The sequence below is a fragment of the Ambystoma mexicanum genome, chromosome 11, assembly GCF_040938575.1.
Source record: "Ambystoma mexicanum isolate Mex_15411 chromosome 11, UKY_AmexF1_1, whole genome shotgun sequence".
Classification (NCBI taxonomy): Eukaryota; Metazoa; Chordata; class Amphibia; order Caudata; family Ambystomatidae; genus Ambystoma; species Ambystoma mexicanum.
In genome coordinates this window covers 784094002-784117277 of record NC_090934.1, presented here as the reverse complement: position 1 = coordinate 784117277, position 23276 = coordinate 784094002, and positions in this window count along the sequence as shown.

Sequence of the window (23276 nt, the reverse complement as noted above, 5' to 3'; positions counted from 1 at the left end):
CTTGTGGAGGGGGCAGGAGCCCCCACACCCACCAGGAACGAGGACCCGGCGAGGAGATCCCGGCGAGGAGCACGCTGCATCCGAGCGGCAGCCGGACCTCCCAGCCTGCAGACACCAGCTGATGCTGCATCTTGCCCTGCCTGGGCACCCCATCGCCTCCCTGGCACCCTTGGCCCCCCATCTTCGCTTTAAAGCCGCACGCGCCGTCATCTCCCTTTTCAAAATGTCGGGCGCGATGTGGCACGGAAACGAGGCTGAGACGCCTCTACGTTGCTAGGCAATGTGTATTTGTATTTATACTTAAATACAAACATCCGCCGGCAGGCGGAAGAGCCGGCGGCCATCCGAAGGCCTCTTAAGGCCATTCGACCCTGTTTGCCCCTGTTCGCCGCTTTGCAGAGTGAAGTCCCCTGCAAAGGCGGAGGAGTAGTGTTCTTCCCGCTATCGGCGGTCAACACCCGTGAGTACATCACTGCTGTAGAATTTCTACTCGCACAGCTAACAATCTCTATTGCAGCATCTCCTACCAGCATTCTACCTTTGACCTACCTCTAACTTGGCATGTGCTTAATTCCGTACTAACTCCTCTGCCTATTACGATATGCGCACCACGTCATTTGCTTAACTACCGCCTTGCCCTGCTGCATACAGCTGCCTCGCCGGATTATGCTATCCTGGCCTATTCATATCTCGTGTGCACTGTATCCTATGATGTGTATTCTGCCCCAGGGTCAATAACTATCCACCTATGACTATTGCTGTACCCTATGATCGCTATCAGTATACACTGATTTGTGTCGTGCCATTTGGTCACTACAGACCTCACCCGTCTTACTATAGCTGACTTTACTATCACAGCACTATAGGGGTCTCTCCGTGTTCTGCCTTCACCAAGCTTATGTCTTGACTAACCTGCAAGACTATTGTACCATGACTTATGGTCGCTAATGGACCACTGTGTTGTGCCTTATGGTCGCTAATGGACCACTGTGTTGTGCCTTATGGTCGCTAATGGACCACTGTGTTGTGCCTTATGGTCGCTAACGGACCACTGTGTTGTGCCTTCCACTGCAATTGTGTTGTGCCTTATGGTCGCTAACGGACCACTGTGTTGTGCCTTATGGTCGCTAACAGACCACTGCAATTGTGTTGTGCCTTATGGTTGCTAACAGACCACTGTGTTGTGCCTTATGGTCGCTAACGGACCACTGTGTTGTGCCTTATGGTCACTAACGGACCACTGTACTGTGCCTTATGATCGCTAACGGACCACTGCAATTGTGTTGTGCCTTATGGTCGCTAACGGACCACTGTGTTGTGCCTTATGGTCGCTAACGGACCACTGTACTGTGCCTTATGGTCACTAACGGACCACTGCAATTGTGTTGTGCCTTATGGTCGCTAACGGACCACTGCAATTGTGTTGTGCCTTATGGTCGCTAACGGACCACTGCAATTGTGCTGTGCCTTACAGACCACTGCAATTGTGTTGTGCCTTATGGTCGCTAACGGACCACTACAACTGTGTTGAGCCTTATGGTCGCCCTGTTGGTCACTATCAGACCACTTGCTCCTAGACTATACTAGGTCAACATGCCCCTCACCAACAGTCTAATTGCTATAAACTCACCCATGTACACTTTCAGTGTCCTACTCACTAGATTACTGCCCACCTTTCTCCTCCTTATACTGCACTCTGGTTGGACCGTACTCAACCACACCACCCCCCCGTCCTCGACTTTCACCTGCATCACACCATAACTATGCCATCCTACGCTCAACACACCAACCCCTACCTCAACAACCCAGCCCTTTGGATCCAACACTTTGCTACTAGACCTTTACCAAACATACCTTGCTCCATCACCCTGAGAAATGCCAGACTTGGCTCGCGACTCACCCACGCTTCCCATCACTCAGCGCATCGTAACAAACTGCCTCAGACCCCTACACCGTCCACACTTACGCCAAATCTTCCACCATCCCTTTCCACTCCCCCCAACTTAAGCAACTTCAAAGGTGCGTTAATCAATGCCAGATCTCTCTCGGCTCACGCCCTAGAAGTAGCTGACCTCATCCTCAACCTCGACCTTGACTTTATCGCTATTACCGAAACCTGGCACCATCCTGCCTCAGGTCCTCTTCTCTCCCTCGCCATCCCTCCAGATTATAACATTATCAGACATGATCGTAATTCTAATCAGTCCAAAGGTGGTGGCATTGCCATCATCCACAAAAATGCCCTAAACCTCCACCTCTCTGCCACGCACCACTTTTCCACTCTGGAAGCACTGACAGCTAAATTAGGTGTTACCCCTAACCACTCTATCACCTTCCATCTACTCTACCGGCCACCTGGCCCGCTATCCACTTTCGTGGAGGACATCTCTAACATCATCACTCACAACACCAAAACCAATTCCCAGGTCACGTTATTGGGGGATTTCAAACTAGGTCTTTCTGACCCCAAGGACACTGCTGCCACGACTATTGACAATATCCTTACGAATGCTGGATTCACACAGTTCATAAACCAACCTACCCACGACAAGGGTAGAACCCTTGATTGGCTAGCCGCCCATAATTGTCCCATCAACATCACCTCCAACCAACAGAGCTCATGGACTGAACACAATCTGTCAGCCTCTCTCCTCGCATTGCACCTGCTACGGCCACTCGCAATAAACATGACATCACCTGCGACAGACTCCTCCCTCTCCTCCTTCCGGCTCTCAATGACCCCACGGCCTTGGTTGACGCCTTTAATTGGGCTATGCTTAAAGCCTTAGACACCATCGCACCCTCTAAACTGAGAAAATTCAAACCTCGAGCCCACCTGAACTCCTGGTTCACACCCCAGCTTAGAACTTTACGCAAAGATAAACGAATTGCGGAATCTCACTGGAAAAGTAACCACTCTCCAGCCAACAAATCGTGTCTACTCTTGGCCACCCTTAATTACAAGGAAGCCATACTCCAGGCAAAAAAAGACACATACAATAAACGCATCGAACAAGCCAAATCCAACACTAAAGAACCGTTTAAAATCCTAAAAGAACTTGAAACTCCTGTTACTGCACCTGACACCTGCACCAAAGATAGCACCTGGTGCTCCAAAATCCAAGAGGCTCTCCTAGGCAAGATTGCCACTCTTCAAATTAAAATCAACAACAAACAAACAATCTAACCCTCTATCGATCCTTACACCTACTATAAACCACTCCATCCCAGATTCTCTGACTCCTTTTAGCTTCTCTCCACTCTCCATTCCTGAAGTGGAAAAGATCATCGCCAGCCTTAAACCTTCCAACTGCCATGATGACCTCTGTCCTGCGCCTATTATTAAGGAAGCAGCTCATGACCTAGCACCATTCATCATTACACTCATTAACTCTTCCTTTAGCTCTGGGATTGTACCGGACAACCTAAAGGATGCCTGGGTCATCCCGCTCCTGAAAAAACCTACTTTGGATCCCAGCATACCCACAAACTACAGTCCAATCACCACTGTCCCATTTTTACTAAAAATCCTTGACTGTGCGGCATACCTACAAATTCAAGAATACCTTGAATCAAACAAACTTCTGGGACTCAGGCAATCGGGGTTTCGGCCACGCCACGGTACTGAAACTGCCCTTATCGATTTAAAAACACAGATCGAAGATCTCAAAGACAAAGGCAAACTTGCGCTACTACTTCTCCTGGACCTCTCGGCGACTTTTGAACTTGTTAATCATAAAATTCTTTGTCACCACCTCAAATCAGCTGCACACTTCTCAGACAAAGCCTCAACCTGGATCAGTTCCTTCCTCGATAACAGATCAATGCGCGTGTTCTCTCCATTAGCAGCCGCCCCACCGGCCCCGGTCTCCTGTGGCATGCCTCAAGGGTCCTGCGTCTCGCCCACGTTATATAACGTGTTCACCAAACCCCTTTTTGATATTCTGGACCATCTGGGTGTCACGTACACCAATTACGCTGACGACACCCAGATACTAATCCCTATCACAGGTGACTACACTACTGACTCCCTCGCCATCAACACCATCTACCAGGTCATCCAAGCTTGGATGGCTCAACACGGACTTTGTCTAAATGATGAAAAGACAGAGCTCCTCATTCTTGGTTCACCACAAAAACTCACGAAACTTGACCCTGCTTTTACGTCCTTCACCATTGATGGGAATACTATCCCTACTGCTAAGGACACAAAAACCTTAGGGATTTACATTGACTCGACATTATCCCTGACTAGACAAACCAACTCAGTCTCATCAGCAGCAGCTTATACTTGTAAGGTTATTACGGCCTGTCGCCCGTTCCTTTCCACAGCTAACTGCGTGACCTTGGCTAGGACCCTCATACTGTCCAAGGTCGACTACTGCAATGCCCTTTACCTAGGTACTAATTGCTGTAACTTAAATAAGTTACAAATTGTCCAAAACAATGCGATCAGAGTGGCCCTCAACATTCCCAGGCGCCAGCACATATCCGATACTAGGCGTAACCTTCACTGGCTCTCTATCCCACACCGCATTTCCTTGAAGTCTTTGGCTCTCACCCATAAATGCCTTCACAACCAAGCTCCCTGTTACTTGGCGAACAGATTTGCCCTCCATAGCTCCACTAGACCTCGCAGATCGGCCCAAGCCAACTGCCTTGTCATCCCACGATTCAATCTCCAAAGATCAGGTGGAACCAGCTTCCCCATCTTGGCAGCCAAACTTTGGAACTCACTCCCTAATGAGCTGAGAGCAGAACCCTCCTTCCTGAAATTCAAACACCTTATCAAAGCCTGGCTGTCCTCCCAAGACATCTAACACTGGCTCACTGCCCTACTTGCACTTTGACAGACTCTTGTATATGCATTCTGCTTATCTTCTTACTGCTAATCTCCTGTTTGTATATTTTGAAATTCTCCTGTAAAAACATTTATACTGCCATGTTATGCTTTCATCATGTTGTATCCAAGTTATGCGCCCGGTTGCCCCTGGGCCTGGTGCGCTATAGAAATAAAATAAATACAAATACAAAGATGGGTTGATGTTCAAGGGGAGCCGATTGTTTTTGCCCACCAATACCATTCAAGAAACCTCTCTCCAATTGTGCCATGACTCTCTTCCCGCCAGTCATAGAGGAGAAAAGGTCACCCTACAAACTTTACAGAGGCAATTCTGGTGGCCAAAGATGTTACACTCTGTTAAGTCCCATATACAGTCGTGTGCAGTCTGTGCGCAAAACAAAAACAGATCTGGTAAGCCATCCAGCTTGTTTCTTCAACTTGAGTTGCCGTCTAAACCTTGACAGGTCATCGCTAACGATTTTATTGTTGATATTCCACCCTCCAAAGGGTTTAATGCTATTATGGTCACAATTGATGCTTATTCCCGTATTGCCCATTTTACTTCATTGGCCAAACTACCCTCAGCTACTGAGATGGCAGACGTCTTCCTAACCAAAGTGTTTCGTATACATGATCTACCGTCTATTGTGGTCCGCTCCAGGTCACTACAGTGGGTCACAGCTGATGTCAGGATCACCTGGCGTGACACATAGAGCTGCATCCATGCAGCTCTCAGACCGCAGGGAGCACCCTGCTTACTCCGGATCACTGGAGCGGGCCATTGCGATTGGGGACACCCAGTTTACACCTGCATCGGCTCTGGGGGCACCCAGGCCGAGGCAGCTGGACAGGCCATGTTCACATGGCAGGACAGGTCCAGGGGGACGGTGTTGCCCAGCAGGGACACTGTCTCAATGCTGGGCCACGGCAACAAGGCCTCAGCACGCTGACGAGCCGGAAGTGGTTCATCCTTTTTATTAGCTTGGTCACATGGTTAAGACCATGTGACCATGATACAGATCCTGGGAGCTACCATGCTCCCCATGAGGGGTGGCATGCAACACTCCTTTTTCACAACAACCAAACAAATACAAAATCACACCACAATGCACACAATAATACTAGGCCTATAGAATGCACTAGTCTTCACACACTTAGGGGCCCAGTTGACCCACAGAGTGACGGTCCGGGTTGGTGAGTTATTGTTGACACATTAGACTACTCCACATGCAAGCACACCCTTTATTAACCTGGGTGAGTGGACCTTGCCCCATTGACACACTACCCCCGTTCGCACCTGGCACCCCTCACTACAAAACCCACAAGCACAGGAGCACAGCTTCACACAATATTTTGGCTGGGGCAGTTTAGGTCTGCGGGCTCCCAGACTTGATGTTTACGATCACGGGGTCCCCTTGATCACTTGCAGGTTCACAGGATTCCAGTCCAACCTCCACTGAGGTATCTTCAGGACAGTTTGGAGTTCAAGGGTTGGTAAAGCCGCAATGGGGGAACCAGGGGCCACATCGGCCTAGTCCTTAACTGGTGGGGCAGAGACCGTGGCAGGCTACTGGCATTACCATGACGGGCCAGCTCCAAATTCAGGGTGGGCAATGCTGCACTTGGGGATACCAAGGTGCCACCTCAGTCTAGTCTCTGGGTGGTGGCAGGAAGACAATGGCAACAAGTGGTGGCAGGAAGACTATGGCAACAAGTGGTGGCAGGAAGACTATGGCAGGTTGTCAGCGTTAGATGATGGGCCACTCACATCACTCCCCCCTCCACACTGGGGCTGATGCAGGACACCACTACCAGCATCGGGCGCACAAGCACTCGCAAGAGTTGCACCCTTCATGATGGTTACTTGATGTTTCACAATGGTAACCGCTGTGGGCGGGCACCCGGTTTGGCTCAGAGAGTCAAGTGTCACTGAGGGTGCACGAGCACTCCTTATCGAGCCACTACCCTTCCTGGATCCTCCTGGTGAAACCTGGAAACTCTGCGAGGAGCGAATTGACGGGCATTTTAAGCTTGATGGGACACCTCGGCTAGGATCTGGGGAGCGCTGGTCACATGGCCCTCACCCTGGTTGCCGTGGGGACCACAGGACACTATGGCTTCCCTCTTCGGGGTACTCCTGGCTTGCCTGCTTCTCTGTTCTTTTGGATGCTTCCCCACCCCCAGCTGACCCACTGGGCGGCATGGGGACTGTAGCTCCTTAGAGAGGCCACTGCCTTACTTCGCGGTCAGCCTGCGCTGATCTGCAACACTATGGAGCCATGGGGGCTATTCTTATGCCCCCACTTGATGAGAGCAGCACCTCCTCGTGGTGGAAGGTGGAGAAAGTGCTAAGAGGATTTATGTTCTTGTTGCCCCCCCCTTTTCTTGATGTGATGGGGGTGGGTACCTGCAGCTCCTCTGTGTGGCTTTGGATCTGTGGCTCCCTTCAGGGACTGTGGCCCGATCTCACGGCCACCTCCGTGCTGATTGTTGCACTGTAGCTCCGGGTGTTTGATGGCCATGCCCCTTCTTTTGTTTTTCTTTTTACCCTGGCAGGCCCGGGTTGCCCGTGGGCCCGCCCACCTTGTTGCAGCGGGGACGTTTGGTTTTCCTTCATGCACCGCTGCAGCCCTTTGTTCCTCGGCCACACCCCTTTTTATATGTCAGGGCCGCCGGGGCCTCTGTTACCTTCAGATTGTTTTTTTTTCCTTTTGTTTACTGGTGGCCAATTTTCAGGCTGCCACACACACACAGTCCCGCCCGCCCTAGCCCAGATGCTCTACATGCACCGTATCGGGTGTGCGAGAGCCTGCAGCACCGTTGCTGCCACAGGCCCGGAGCTCGGCAGGCCACGCCCCCTCATCATAGCAGTTCTTTGTTTCTGCATTGTGCCCACCGCCGCCTCCTCCTCTTCCATGTGGCGGACACCTCCTTCCTCCTGGTGGGCACCAGGTGGCCCGTGCCAACTGAACACGGTGCCCCTGGCCACCCACAGCACTCAGCAGTGATGCTGCTTCTTCCTCCAAACACTGAGAGTCTCCAGCAGCCTGCATGCACACACGGGGTCCAGACAGTCCTCGTCACCAGAGCGGGCCACAGCTGATGTCGGGATCACCCAACGTGACACATAGAGCCGCATCCATGCAGCTCCCAGGCCGTAGGGAGCAGCCTGCTTACTCCGGATCACCGGAACGGGCCATTGTGGTTGGGGACACCCAGCTTACACCTGCATAGGCTCTGGGGGCACCCAGACGGAGGCGGGTGGACAGGCCATGTTCACATGACAGGACAGTTCCAGACGGACAGTGTTGCCCAGCAGGGACACCGTCTCAATGTTGGGCCACGCCAACAGGGCCTCAGCACGATGCGCGGCACCAGCATGGTGCACAGAAAGAAAGCACGCAGGAGTCGGGTTCAGATCGACTGATGAGCCGGAAGCAGCCCATCCTTTTTATCAGCTTGGTCACATGGTTGTCACCACGTGACCATTATACAGATCCTGAGAGCTACCATGCTCCCCAGGAGGGGTGGCATGCAACACCGTCCACTACCATCTCCGATAAAGGAAGCCAATACATCTCCCGGTTTTGGTCTCAACTATGTCGGCTACTCGGATTCAAGAGTGCCTTGTCTTCGTGATATCATCCTCAAAGCATTGGTTTAACCGAGAGAATTAACCAGACTCTCGAACAACCGCTGCTGTTTTTCCACTCAAGTACATGATGATGGGGTCACCCTCATTCCAGTTGCGGAATTTGCTTAGAACAACTCCAATCATTCCTCCTTGAAGACAAGTCCCTTTTACTGCAACTATGGATTCCATCCTTTGGTTTTTCCTATAATACCTTCTGATTCAAGTTCAGTTCCCACTGTGGATGATTGGGGTCCAGTTCTTACCTCAATCCATAAACAAATCAAGGAGCATCTGATGAAAGCCAGAGAAACCATCAAAAGATACGCTCATCAGAAACAACAGGGTTCCGCCCACTATTCCGTGGGAGATCCAGTTTGGCTGTCATCCAAACTCTTACCTAAACATTTCCATCCCAGCAAATTCTCTCCACGCTTCTATGGACCCTTTCCAGTTGACAAAGTGATAAACCCTGTTGCATTTCATCTTCACCTACCTCCCACCTCGAGACATATACATCCAGTTTTTCATGCCTCGTTACTGAAGCTATACAACCCATTTTCTAGGAAGAAGATTGTGCCCCCTCCTGTTATGACGAACAACCAGCAAGTAGAATATGTGGCCAGATTGTGTGACTCAAGATACAGAAGGGGTCGGCTCCAATACTTGGTGGAATGGAAAGGCTAACCCCCTAGTGAGCGATTGTGGGAGTCGCTTCCAACATACATGGTCCTGTTTGTCTTTGTCGCTTCCACCGTCTTCATCCAGGCAAACCCGGGGGTTCTGGGATTTTGAGGGGGCATGCTGTCATGCCTTAGTGTCCTTGGTCGTTGTGGTCCTCCTGGAAGCTGAAGTCTCGGCTGACGGGTGCCATCTTTACTACCAAGATGGCGCTCTGCTATTCCACCCAGAAGCGGATTGAGCGCTCTAGTCTTTTGAGCTCTCTCACACCGACTGTTGCTTATTACTGAACGCTGGTCGTGAGTGCTTCGCGTCTCAATGCTCGGTAGACTTGTACCCTGCTCAGCGCTTGTGTTCCCTCTATGCTCCTTCCATTCCCTCCCCTTCCGTCCCATCTTCCTAGTTACTTCCCTCGTTCCGGCGCTTCTCGCTGTTCTTTTTTGCTGTGCTCTGGAATTGTCTTCCAGTCCTCCTACGCTGCCGTCCTGACAATTCCTTCTCCGTGGATCTTCATGCCTGCTGCAGCTCGCAAGTTTTTTCCTCTCTCTGGAGGTTTTTTCCCTTTCTTGGCAATTCCTACAGGGGCCACCTTACCTGAATTTAACATATCAAGCTGGGTGGCGTCTGGTGAGGCTCTCCATTATCTACATGAGTCACACACTAAAAAGACACATGCAAAGGAATGGATCTCGGCAAGTCCCCTCGCAAGAAGCCACAGGTGAGCCATAACACTAATTGTTCTGATCATGACATATAGCTTCAAAGTGCTTCAAGGCAGCCTGCTCCCCTCCCGTGTGAACGATGCAGTTGGGGAGGAGCAGAGGAGGTATTGTTAATGGCCTTGACTGCTACATGAAAGGCGTTGAAGAAAGAAACCCAATTAGCATGACCAATGAGTTATCAAAAGCAACAAAGGACAGGTTTTGTTGAAGGCAAATGAAACTGTAGTAAGAGTTGAAGGTTACGAGTGTGCCGATAAACGTGTAACGGAAAAGATAATTGCTGAACTGCGATGAGAGTATACAAATGAATAGAGTGGTCCTGCGATGCGGAATCGACATTCGAAAGTCTCTGTAAAGTGTTTGAAGTTGTGATAAAGCAGGAAACTAAGGCAAGAAAGTAACTGTGATCCTGAATGAAAGTTCAATTGTTTAAAGTCCGAAGTATATGAATTTTAATATGCCAAGAGTGCAAAGTATGAACTTTAATCACGCCAAGAGGGCAAAGTAAAGAAAGGATATTTCCAAGGAACTACAAGTGCCAAGAAGCTTTGTTGTTGAGATTTGATGAAGATTCTTAAATTGGTTAAAGAGAGTTTTAAGTGGTCATGCAGAGGTTTATGTAAAATCCTTGCAGTTTCGTAAGTCTTCGACAGTGAAAGTAAAATAAGATAAAAGTTGGATGGAACGAAACTTGTGGAAGGGAACCCCATAAAGAGAAAAGAGTGGTTGAGCCCAGCGAAGGGAGACCCATGTGAGAAGTGAAATTACAAAAGTGCAAAATGAAAGACAGGCTCGAGCCCGGCAGAGGGAAGCCTGTGGTGAACTGGGGTAAAGTTGAGAAGTGAAATTATAAAAGTGTGAAAAGAAAGAGAGGCTCGAGCCTAGCAGAGGGAAGCCTCTGTTGAATTGTGTTAATGTAAAAGTTATGAGTTAAACTGTACATTTGGGGCAAGGCGGACAAAGCCTAAATAACTTGTTGAACTGTCAAAAGCTTGAAGCCTAAGACCGAACTGTTAAATTGTACCAATAAGCCAAAGTGTGCCAGATTGGTAGAACTGTGCCAAACACCTATCCTTTTAAGAAAAGTCTTGAGACCCTGTGCTTCTGAACGTGTGGAAGGGAGTTGTTACCTAAGCCAATCTGACATTTCTTTTGAGACACTATTTTTCCTTTATATATTCCCTTTACACCTTTGTCATTTGAGAAGGAAGGCAAGAGTAATTTATTTCAGTATAGGCCGTTTATTTTGACTAGACTGACTTGGACTTGTTTGTTATTGGTTTAATGGTCGAGACCAGTGTTCCCTCTAAGCTGTGCGCATGTGCGCTTGCCCAGCTTCCTTCTGTGTGCCGCTCAGAAGATTTTTAGCAGCGCACACAGACAATTCTCACCTATTCAAAAATATTTAATAAGGCACAAGCCACAGCAATGAATTGAAATGTATTTTCTCTTAAAATAAGCAACAAGTCTTGATATTCTGATAATTTGCATTAACTACTATGCAAGGGTGATCGTAAATGCCTAAAACCCCTAACAGCAAAATACACAAATAAAAGGTTAAAAACTAATATGAAAAACTGTCTGCATGAACAGAAAAATCTAACCAAGATATGCCTGCACAGATTAACCAAATAATGTTCCCTCCTCACCCAGGACTCCTAAGATTGATTCGACCACACTTTTACCTTATGACTCTAACATCTTCCCCAGAACACATTAAGAAGTACCCGACAACCTTGATTCTTCCTCTTGGCTCTGCAAAAGGTTAGCAGACATGTACCTTCATCCACTTGTTTTATGTTTGTGTTAATATGAATAATATGAATAACGTTCACATGCCAGAATTTCTATTACTCATTGTGCCTTACCAAAAGCGTCACCCACATGATACAATCGAACTGAGTAAGCAGGCTACTTGGATGTGTAACCTTATCCCATACTTCCTCTTCTTTGCACATATGTCATGCAATTTCTATGAAGTGGCCCCCTTGCAAGTTAATGCATTATAAAACTCAAAAATTAATTTACCCTATAAGGCTTTTGAGAAGACAAATTTTGATGCTCAGTATCTCATACTTTAGCATTACTAACATTACCCTATAAGTGGAGAACAACATTAAAATATCATTTACTTTGCCTACAAGGGATAACTGTTATGGACTATGCCTGTCCATAGTATTAGGGCACTGGATATTCAGAAGGAGAATGCTTTTCACACAATCTGCCTCATTTCCAAGTGTTCAGATTTCCTTTGGGCATAGACCTTCGCACATTATATGGTAGCTCGCTGCTATGCAAAAACGGTTTCACTGACACTGTGTAATCCTACACAATGATATAAGGGTGGGGTATGTTGCAAACAATCTTGTATGCACTACAAAAGAATTGCGTACATGCAGAGTCATGACATTCTTAAAATGCACATAATATGCTGAGGCATTAAATATGCCTCGCTTGCAAAGTATTGTGGGTCTGCAAATATCCCAGTGAGTGTTTACTGCTACAATCCCTCACTTTTTACAGTGCTCTATCAACTAATATTGGAGGCTAGCACAGGGGCCGTGGAAGGGTATTGGTGGAAGAGCTCAGGCCATCACTACTTGTGGGTGATGAACAAAGCAGCACATTTCAAAAACCAAGTCAGACGGTTCAGAAGTACATTGAGGGAAATGTGTTGCTTGTTTGCTAATGGATAGGAAATTCTAGTACCCGTATAGACAACAGCACCTTCTCTTTCTTTCTATGCTCAGCTGCTGAGGGCTTTTCAATATAACCATGTGTTCTGTGTGTATTGTCTCTAGAATCCCCCTGCATCTTATTTAACCGATAAAGAATTACAGAAGAAGGATTCATAGTTACAGAAGAAGACACTAAATAAGTTGTATCTCTGATGAATTGATGCTATTAACTTAAAAGGCATATATACATATGCAATCTTCTTCAGCAGGGTCCCATAATAAACCACAGTAAGGCTCTTATTTAATTTTATCCATGCTATGGTGCGGAAGGTTGGGCAAAACTATAGACTTTATTATGTGCCCTGTCATTTAACTTCCTATGTCAGCGGTATGAGCAGGGCTCTAATCAGATGTTGCTCCCTGCTTGGAGTCAAATGATTTTTCAGGGAGTAAAAAGTAATTAGCCTTGGGATACTTTCTGCTTAATAAAAGATGTTCTTCCCCTTGCAATTCCTGTTGAGATGAGGCATTAATATTATAAGAGTTCCTTCCTATGCCAATGCTCTACTGGCCACTAATTTGGAAAAATATCAGTGGAGCTTTGTGGGTTGAAGCAACAAACTGTTTATTGTTTCTCTTTTTTGTTGTGCACATTTTAATTTTTTAGGGAGCAAAAATGGATGGTTTATATGTCTCTTAGCTTTAAGGCGTGTGTTATCACTGCCTAAAGGACAACATAATGTGGATAGTAAGCATAGGGACAGAAATATTTGATAATCAGTTATTCTGATGCAATTATTATCCTTAGACAAATTATTAGAAGCATGTTCTCCTGGCCCTTGAATTACTTCATTAAAGTGGCACTTGAGCTCCTATCAGAATATTTTTTGACACATTGCTTTTAATTGCCATTAATCCATCGGTGAATGTTGTATTCTGTCTGAATTTCTTGACAGCCACCTTAGTTTATGACAAGAGATATTTGTGTTGTGTAGTACACAGGCGATTTTCCAGTGACATAAAATGTTTGCAAGGTACTGTGGCAGATGTTGAAGTCTTGGACTGGTTGATGAGTTTTCTGTTTAATCACATATGACATATTCCATTTTCGTGTTGTAAGATTTGTCAAGAATTGTTGTGGCTGGGAAGAGGAAATTCCTTTCTAAACTCTCTTCTGCAATGGCAGTTCACTAAATACGCATGCTCACAAAGTGGCTTACCTCATTAGTCAGTGGCGCACATGGAAAATAAAATATGCACAACAGCAAACCAGTTCCGCACATAGAGAAAAATAATTAGAGGGAACATTGGTCGAGACTACTCCGATTCTAGAATTAGGGTCAGTTAGGAACTCTCACAACCATATCAAATACCAAATACATTTTTTGAAACTTGCATCTATTGTGTCTGTGTCTGCTTTTGATACCATGCCTTCCTTACAGGTGCTAACCGGATGTAAGTTCCTGTGGGTGGTATAAGGACAAGATCAGTAGGGATGAGACGCCTTTCTTTTAGCGGGATGGTTTCTGACTGACTACTGCAAAGGTCAAACCCAACAGAGCCTTTAGTGGCCACTGTGGGATTGGAGACTCTACTGCGTAGTTTCTCATATTTCAGAGTCCCCCAACCTGTTTTGGTTGAGTTATATCCCACCTCTGACACAATATGGGAGACAGGCATGGTATCAAGCGAGACAAAGACTCAAAAGCAACAGTTCGAAAACCTTTATTGAAAGACTTTGTGGGTTTGGTGTAATGCCCAGCTGGCCCTAACTTAAAGGGGTTGTTTCCTCAACTGATGTTTCTAAGGGCCGTCGATGTCCGTAAGTCCAAAATCTGTCTGTGTCACGACCTATGCTTGCCCTCACTCTTAACAAAATGTGATTGGGGGTCTTCTTAAAGAAAAATGGTGGCTCAAAAAGAAATGTAAATCGTGATTCATTTCAGGCGGTCTTACCATCAGGTGTAGTTCTGTCAGTTTCAAAAAGATAGTTCAACACAAAAAGAGGTTGCCCTTGGTACCTTCTAGGCAGGGCTCTTGCAGCAAATAAAGTTCACAATGTCTTTGGGTCTCTTGGGGTTCCCTTCCCCAAGCTTTACTCCTTCCAGTTCTAAACAAAAAGACACAGTTCTGATCAGGCCTCTCAGGGTTCCCTTTCCCAAGTCTAGGCCTCTCCTGTAGAAGTTCAAAATGTCTTTGTGGGCCTCTCAGGGTTCCCTTCCCCAATCTTAGGCCCTGCTGGTCTCAAACAAAGGTTTGCAGAGTTCCTTCCATGGGGCAGTGTCAGAGACTTTGGAAAACATTGGGCTTTTGCTCCACCCCTGCGTGACCTCGCTGACTTCTAACACCCTCTCTTCATATTTTGCATCTTTTCTTCTGTCTTGTTTCACTTTCCTCTTTCTTTCCACTCCTGCACCTTCTTTCACTTTGCTGTGCCTCTTGCACACTCCTCTTGCTTTGTTCTAGCCCTGGCACAATCTTTTCACTTTGATATGCACCCTTGCCACTTCTTTTCTTACTTTTGGGCCGCTCACACCCTCTCTTCTGCTTTCGGGTGGCTCGCACCCTCTCTTCACTTCCCAGTTCTTTAGAAATATACTCTTTCTGTCTTTTGGGTCGCTCGCACCCGCCTAACTGTTTTTGGATCTCTCGCACCCTCTCTTTGCTTTCCTTCTACTTTCAAATATACTCTTGCTGTCTTTCATGTCACTCGCACCCTCTTTTCTGATTTCGGGCCACTTGCACCCTATCTACTGTCTTTTCTTCAACTTTCAAATATACTCTTTCTGTCTTTTGGGTCGCTTGCACCATCTCTTCTACTTTCGGGTCGCTCGCTCCCCTGGTTTTCTTTGCTTTCCTTCTTCTGTGCTGCTTTCCACTTTCACATCTTTGCTCCTGCTCCAGCCACATGCACGCCAATAGGTTTCTCTCTCTCACCTGCAAGGAAACTCACCCATCCAGATAGTGCAGCGCTGGCAAGCAGCCTCTTGGAATCTGTGGGCTGAGTTAAGTGTCTCACCACCTGCCCCTCAGACATCCCTGGGATGGGCACACATCCCACGGGAATGAGCATTGGCCTGGATACGGCTAATAAATAGCATCTCGCCTCACACATGCTCCATGGAGACATAGCTCCCTCGCTACACTGTAATCCTCCAGCCACACAGGGTCAGTGTCTTGGCGTCCGGTTCTCCTCTGGACTTCCCAGGCTTCTCTTGCTGCAGCCTCCACGTTTCAACTAGCAACCCCTGGTTCACTCTTCTTCTCTGGCAGAACCACACCTTTTATACCCTAGCTGAGGGTCAAGTGGAGTCAGTTGTGAATGGTTAAGGTACACTGACTGACCTTGCCTGACTCTATTAGTGGGACAGCCTAGTGGTGTAATGTGGTGGGCTTCTCTCTGCTTCTCACTGTTATGTCTATGGGTAATCTTCACTGCGATTGATCACCTCTTTTCCTTCCGTACATGTTGGAAATGGGGTTGGGGGGGTGAAATGGGATTGAAAATATCTCATAAACACAGAGGGAGAGGGTTTTGATGTGTAATGAGAAAGGGGAGAATACCATGTCTCGCATTTAGGCATTCTCCTCCCAATCCCCCATGACCCTCCACTCAGGTGATCCTCCCTCGCTTGTCCACCCCCAGGTTTGGGATCCAAAAGCGATGGCCCTTCCCTGGCCACCTGAATGGAGAATCCTGGCGGAGTAGGTGGGAGAATACCATCAGGTTTCTCACAAAGGACAGGAGGGTGTCAATGGTTAAGCCTAAGGATATTGCTGAATCCAAAAGTTGCAGATCAACTCTTTCTAGGCGCTGTGAGGGATCAGCAATGAGATGCGGACACAAAGAGATACTTTTCTCAATATTAGTCATTTTATTAACAGAAAAAGGGTATGAATGAAGGCCCATCTTTCCCTATCCTAACATGAATGTCCCTTCCTATGAAATGAAATCTCAAGCAGGATGACCTTGGGGGTCATTACGAGATTGGAGGTAGCCATGGCGCTATTAGCGCCATGGCTGCCACCTTACCGCATACCGGGTCCGGGTTCCCTGAATGGGGAATTACCAGGCCATTCCAACCTTGGAGGACCCGGTATTTTCCCATTCAGGGAACCCATCCCCATTCGAGCCCCCACAGGGCTCAATGGAAATGCGGACCATGCTAACAACGGGCCTGTTAATAATGGCCGTTGTTAGCATGCTGGTCCTTTTGCGGCTCACACTAAGGGTACCTGTAAAACCAACCACCCTTAGCGGTACCCGCTAAAGGACCTCGTAGTGTGGCGGTAAGGGGTTAACGGCAACGGCACCTTTACTGGCGCCGTTAACCCCTTACCTCCAACCTCGTAATGACCCCCCTTGTGTCCAAACTTAATCTGACCCACACATTAACATATACAAGCAAACAGTACTAGGTAAATGTTTCAAAGTTCAGCTTATTAGAAAAATGCAACAACCCAAACATATAACTTCAACAAAAACGCTTCTTGTTTCCAGGGTTGATTCTCTTTACCTGGATTACTTGAGGTAGGTTATTCACAGTGTTCTTGTTTCGTGACCAGTCTCTTAAAGTCCCTACACATGTCACTTTCACCTAATACTTTCCTCAGGATGCTAAAACAAATGTTCCTTTCACAATGCTGGTTGAGATCAGGCAGATAAAAGGCTTCAGTACTTTTGAGGATGGTGAAACAAATGTCTTTCATTACAGTGAATCATGCATCGCAAAAGGCATGTCTTTTCGAAGCTTCTGGTTGACAAAATGTTCAATTGGACCAAGAACTTAATCTTTTCAAAACACCAACTAAAATAAGTTTCCCAGTACACTATCCTGCCAGGAAACCTCTCAACTTCAACTGAAAACTCTTGATATCCTGGTTTACTCTCCTGCCAGGAATATCTCCCTTTTGGTTCACTAAGATCCCCTGGTGTACCCTTTGCCGGGTATCTCCTTTCAAAAAGGGTTCACTACCTGATACCACCATTGCTGACTTCAGTTAGCACTTGCACCAATCTCCCTAATATGGGCATCCCTTATATGAGGGTTTGTTCAAGCCCCTTCTGTCACACTCTCTTATAAAGTCTCTTGGATCTTGGCAATGCTTGTTCCAGGTTTCCCGAAACTGACATTTCATGTCAGGAGAACTGTACACATTTTGCCTCTTTATTTCTCTTAGAAACTCTTTTGGCTCTTGGCAATGTTGGTTCCCGGTTTCTCCCAACTGACATTTCATGTCAGGAGAATTGTACCATATTTGCCTCTGTTAATTAGGAAATGCCTTTTGGCTTAGATAATGCTGGTCACAGGTTTCTACCAATTGACATTTCATGTCAGGAGAATTGCACCATATTGGCCTTTTCCATTCAATTATATTTGGTCAGTATTCAAAAGTACACTTACAATGCTGCTTAGCGTGTTTGCACATCTCGGGGCCCACTTTGAAACGAGGCTGACTCACAAGTTCTCCGGGCATAATCTGAGATGTGCTTGAAAAGGGCCAGCTTCCCCTTCTGGACAGAGTCTCTCTGGTTCTCTGCGTCAGATCTCCTAGCTTTCGCTGCCAAGAACCGCGCTGCTTTGAAGGACTATATCTCTTACATACTCGCTGCGCGCCGACTGCTCTCTCTCTCCCAGAGTCCTCCTCTGGTCCTGAGCGACCCCAATCTGCTTCAGGCAAGCGTCTCTTGTTCTCCCCATGGCCCCCCATAGGTCTTCCTCTGCAACGGTCAGGCTTCCCGCTCTGCACACTCTGCAGCCTTCCTTCTCTTTCTTTGTTCCTGACATTCTCCTTGTCGTCTCCATTTCCACAGTTGATCGGGGGATTTAAATGTCCCACATAATTGACTGGGCTGACAGCAACTAGACTGCACATTGTTTCCTCCACATGAACTCCTTGTGCCTCTTCCTCGTCACAGTACTTAGAGCTTTCAGGGACTTGAAGTTCCAATAAGTTTCAAAGAATTTTGGATCACATTTTTTAACAGTCGTGTTTGAAATATAATCACTAAAAACATCAGATGTTTCATATGCTCTGTTTATTATGCACATATGGAGATTGTATTGGGTTCTGTTAAAAAGTGGCTCTCAGAGTTTTACAATCAGCTGGTTTTGAGTAATGGCAGCAAGTAATCAAGAACTCTGCAATTAAGGGATCCTCTTTACAATAAAGAGAATTATACTGCTTCTCTCCTTGTGGAGTCACCACTCTCCCCTGACAGCCATCTCCTCTCATGTGATCCACCCTCAGAATACCACCCGAAGGGTCAGGATCAGGTAGCGGCTGCTTTCCCCTGGCCACATGAGAAAATACTTTAGGCTGGGGATCGGCGATGACCATGCAGGATTCATCACAGTACATATCATTAAAACATTGTTGGACAAGTTGCTCTTAAGTGGGGAGGAGGAATTCGGTCTTTGCTGGGGTAAGTATGACATAGGCAGTCAACATACAGGACTGGATTATGGCTTGTGTAAGGGTGGCATGGTATCACAAGTATGACACTGACACAAGTTTCAAAACCTTTGTTAAGTTCTTTGGGTTTGGAAAAACTTCTACTTGCCCTATAGCTATGACAGGAGTAGTCTCTATCATCAAAAGATAAAGAAAACACAGTCCTAGTTAGTCTTTATTAAATCAAAATGGCCTATACTAACAAAACATAATGCCTGCCCTATCTCTTATACAAAAAGTGTGGAAAGGGGAATGTGTATGCAAAGGAAAGTCAGTGTTATAACATAAAGGATCAAGGTGACCGAGTCAGCTCTCCTCCCTACGTTAGACAGCACAGAGTAAGGCGGGCCCATAAACACTGTATGACACATTCTGACTCAGGTTATTAAAAAAAAGGCAGTTCAAAAAGTGGTTGAGGCCCGCTTGGCCTTCTACGTTAAAGTCACTTATTTCCAATACATCAACAGTTCTTTCAGAGTTCAACAAAAGTTCACGTAGGTTTCCCTCTGTCGGGCTCGGATCTTTCAACTAAAAAGTATCTGATTCAACGTAGATCTCCCTCAGTCGGGCTCGGACCTCGCAATCACAGCCCTTTTAGGGGTTTCCTTCCCAAGCTTCATTAACATGTGTTAGGGGTTTCCTTCCCCTAATCTTTTCTCATATTCCAGGTCTCGCTCAGCTGGACTCAGACCTTTCGCTGATGTTGAAGACTTTTGAATGTTCGAGACTTTTACCATAGACCTCCGCAGGACCACTTAAGACTTTCACTTCAACTCCCCCTTATGTTATTTGCCATAATGTCTCTTGGTCTTGGTAGTTCCATACCACAATCAGAAAAGTTGAAAAAAATCTTTCTCTTAAAGCAATCACCTTTTAACTTCCCCTTTTGCCATAGTTAATCTTGACCATTGCGCATGTCAGAGTTCGTTCACTTTGTCGCTTTATAAAAGACATCACACATTTCGCTGAGACTTTCGAGTCCACTATTTTCTTTAGCCGGACCACCCTGCTACTCTGTATCACTGACTTCACAGTTATGAATAACTTAAAGCTCACTACTGGTTTACTTTTTTTTGCGTCTCATCAGCAAGCGTGCAACCTTCAATTGTGAGATACACTGTTGCGGCTTCAATCTTTCCTTGACACAAACTGGCCTTTCGTGTCTTTCGCTAACTCACCGCTGTGTGCATTCCTTTCTGGTCTTCGCGGCTTTGATTCAGGAGTCAAGGTTGATACCACAGGCGTGGCCTCGCCTCCCAGACTCTGTCGTTCACCCGGGAGGGTCGCTGGCTTCCTTGAAACACAATGCAGGTTTCTTCTTGTCTAGGATTTGGTTTTCTGTTTGTATCCTTCACGGTTTCCCAGAGGCAACAACCTCCTGCTGGGATCTTCAGGGTTTCTCTACCCTTCGCTCTAGTCCCTCGTTCGGTCGTCCTGCTACAGTGGGTACACCTTCGTCCCAGAGGATCTACTCCTTCTCAAGTTCCACCGTGCCTTTTATCCATGTGAGGGGAGCGATTGGGTATCAGATGTTTGTGATTAAGGTCAAGTGCCTGACTTTGCCTGACCTGATTAACGGGACATGTCCAATGAGATATGTAAGTGTTATCCTCTTTACTCTCAGTCGTCCTCTTCCTCAGCCCAGTGTTTGTGTAGAAAGGGGGGGTTGGAACAGGGAGAATCCTATAAAATAGGATGGGGTATGGGCAAGGGAAAGGGGGGGAACTGCATCTCATCATCGGCTGCCCCACTCCCCGAAGATCCCTCACCCAGGTGATGCTCCCGCACTGGTCCACCCCTAGGGTCTGAACCAAAGGCGATGGCTGTGTCCTGGACACCCGAGAGAGGGATCCCAGGGACTAGTAAGTGAGACACCCATTGGTTTCTCACACTAGGTAATTGTGGAGACGACTGATGTCGTGTGGGCAATATTTCAACATCACATCGTCAGTCAGATGAATATTCATCTGGGATGCAGTCAATGGTGGTAATGAAGGAAAATACACTGGACAGACCAATCAGATCTCATGTGGGATCAACACAGTTCTATTGTTTGTACTGTGAATACTAAAAAGTACCAGTGGGTGGCCATCAGACCGCTTCAGACCTGTCTCAGTACATAACTTGGCTAACCTATTCTTCATCACCCCATTCTGCCTTTTGCCTGTCCCTGCTGATTGAGGGTGCTGTGAACATGTGGAGAACAGGAGACAATGATGCACATCAAACCTAAAATATAGGTAAACAGGTCTTTATTTGGTACAAAGGTAATTAGGGGTTGAGTTCAACAAATGCCTAAGGGAACTAAAGGAAACTCTAAAACTAAAAAGGTATTTCTCTATAATAAACCGTGTCGGGGTGGGCCAATGAAACAATGGATTCTCCCGATCTGATTCTATAAATAGCTTAACTCATAGTAATGCATGATCTACATAACATAAGCCAAAATATACCAACTTAAATAAACTTCAAGTTCCCCTTTTCACTTTTTTCCCTGCAGCGGGAACCCAGCGACATTTTGCAGCTCTCATCTCATCCACCAACTAATATCCTCCTTTCTTACCATAGACTCTTGCTTGTTCATTTGTTCCAGAGACATACCTATGACCATCAGGCTCCCTAGAAGCAATGAATTCTGTGAATGGCCTCCATGTTTCTGTGAATTTACCTAGCATCCCCGCAGTAGTAGCAGCCACATTTTCAATCGCCAAAATCTCCCAAAGCTTACTCCACCATATTGTGATCTCGGGCCTGCCAGGATTTTCCCAATTTGGGAAATACTAAGCCTGGTTGCCATCAATAAAGGTCAACAGGGTGGATGTGTAACCCAATATAGGATATTTTCCCCCTACATCTGCATCCCACAAGACCAGCACCAGTGTGTCCAACAGTAGTGTTATCCCTTTAGCTAATATCTGTTTTCAAAAATATTGTGTCTATAGTGTCTAGAGTCACGTCCACAACATGTGTCCCAAGGCACCAGTGTTTCCACAATTCCGTCAACATAGGGAGGAGTAATTCGATGTTGTCCTATGTAATCTTTGTGGGTACGTACGTATATCGCATATGCACATTCCTTTATGGTTCTACATTTAGATGCTTGTAGGGCTCTAGTCCAAATTCGAAGCCAGGCCTCTGTAATAATTGCTGTATTTAAATCTTCTCCCATTTTGATATATATTAAAATGTCTCATCTGTCTCTGTTCTGTCTGCTATGTGGTACCACCTGGAAACAGGACTTTTAGCCACACCCTCCATCAGGGTTCATTCGGGGGCACAGCTTGCCCGGCTCCTGCTTTCTTAACTGTCAGGTTTGTTGTCCATTGCCTTATATTGATGTATGTAAACGTTTCTGCTTTGCCATTTTTAATTTTTGGCTTGGCCTCCTCACACGTTACCAGGGTACCTTGATTATAAAAATCTGCTAATGTCTTGAGGCTCCCAGACAGCCAGGGCTCAAGATTTGTGCCCGCAGACCCAGGTGAAAATGTTGCATTTCTGGCAATGGAAGAATAGGGATTCAGGGTCGGGGCCACTCCCCATTTCTTTCTTAGTTTGTCCAGGTAGCTTAGGGCAATCAGAGTTGATGTAAGAAGTTCACCTCCTGCTGATTTGGCTATTTCAATAAAGAAGGGTAATTTTGATAATGAAATGAAATGGTGGTTGCTTGCTGTTCCTGGTCTGGAATGAACCAAGTAGAACATATGTGCTGCTTGCACGACTATCAGATAGTGGCCAACATTCAGAACCCCCAAACCTCCCTGTTGCTCATCAAAATGTGATTAGCGACACTCTGCCTTTTCTCTCCCCAAAAGAATCTTATCATCTTCTTTCGGATGGTGCAGGTAGGAAGGCTCTGGAAAAAATATAGAAGTCTTAGAAGGTTATTCGTTTTTAGGGCAGCTATTCTCTCCACTCATGATATTTCTTGTTTTGACCAATTGTTAATTACTTATTTATTTATTAGTATAGTGCCAAAACCCCACAGGCATCTGGGCACACAATTACGCAATAAGACGAACAGAAAAAATGTATAGATCAAGTAATCTTAAACCGCCAGGTTTAGCAGTAAAGAAGTGCTTTTAGGGATTTACGGAAGAGCTTAAAGTTGGATTACTGTCGAGTGTTCAGAGGGAGAGAGTTCCACAGCTGAGCCGCCTGGACTTGCCTAGGCCATTGGAAAGTTTGGTCCTCGGGCGGCCAACCAATGCCATGTTAGGTGATTGTAGATTTCTTCTGGGCTTATATCTAGACAAGTAGGATTT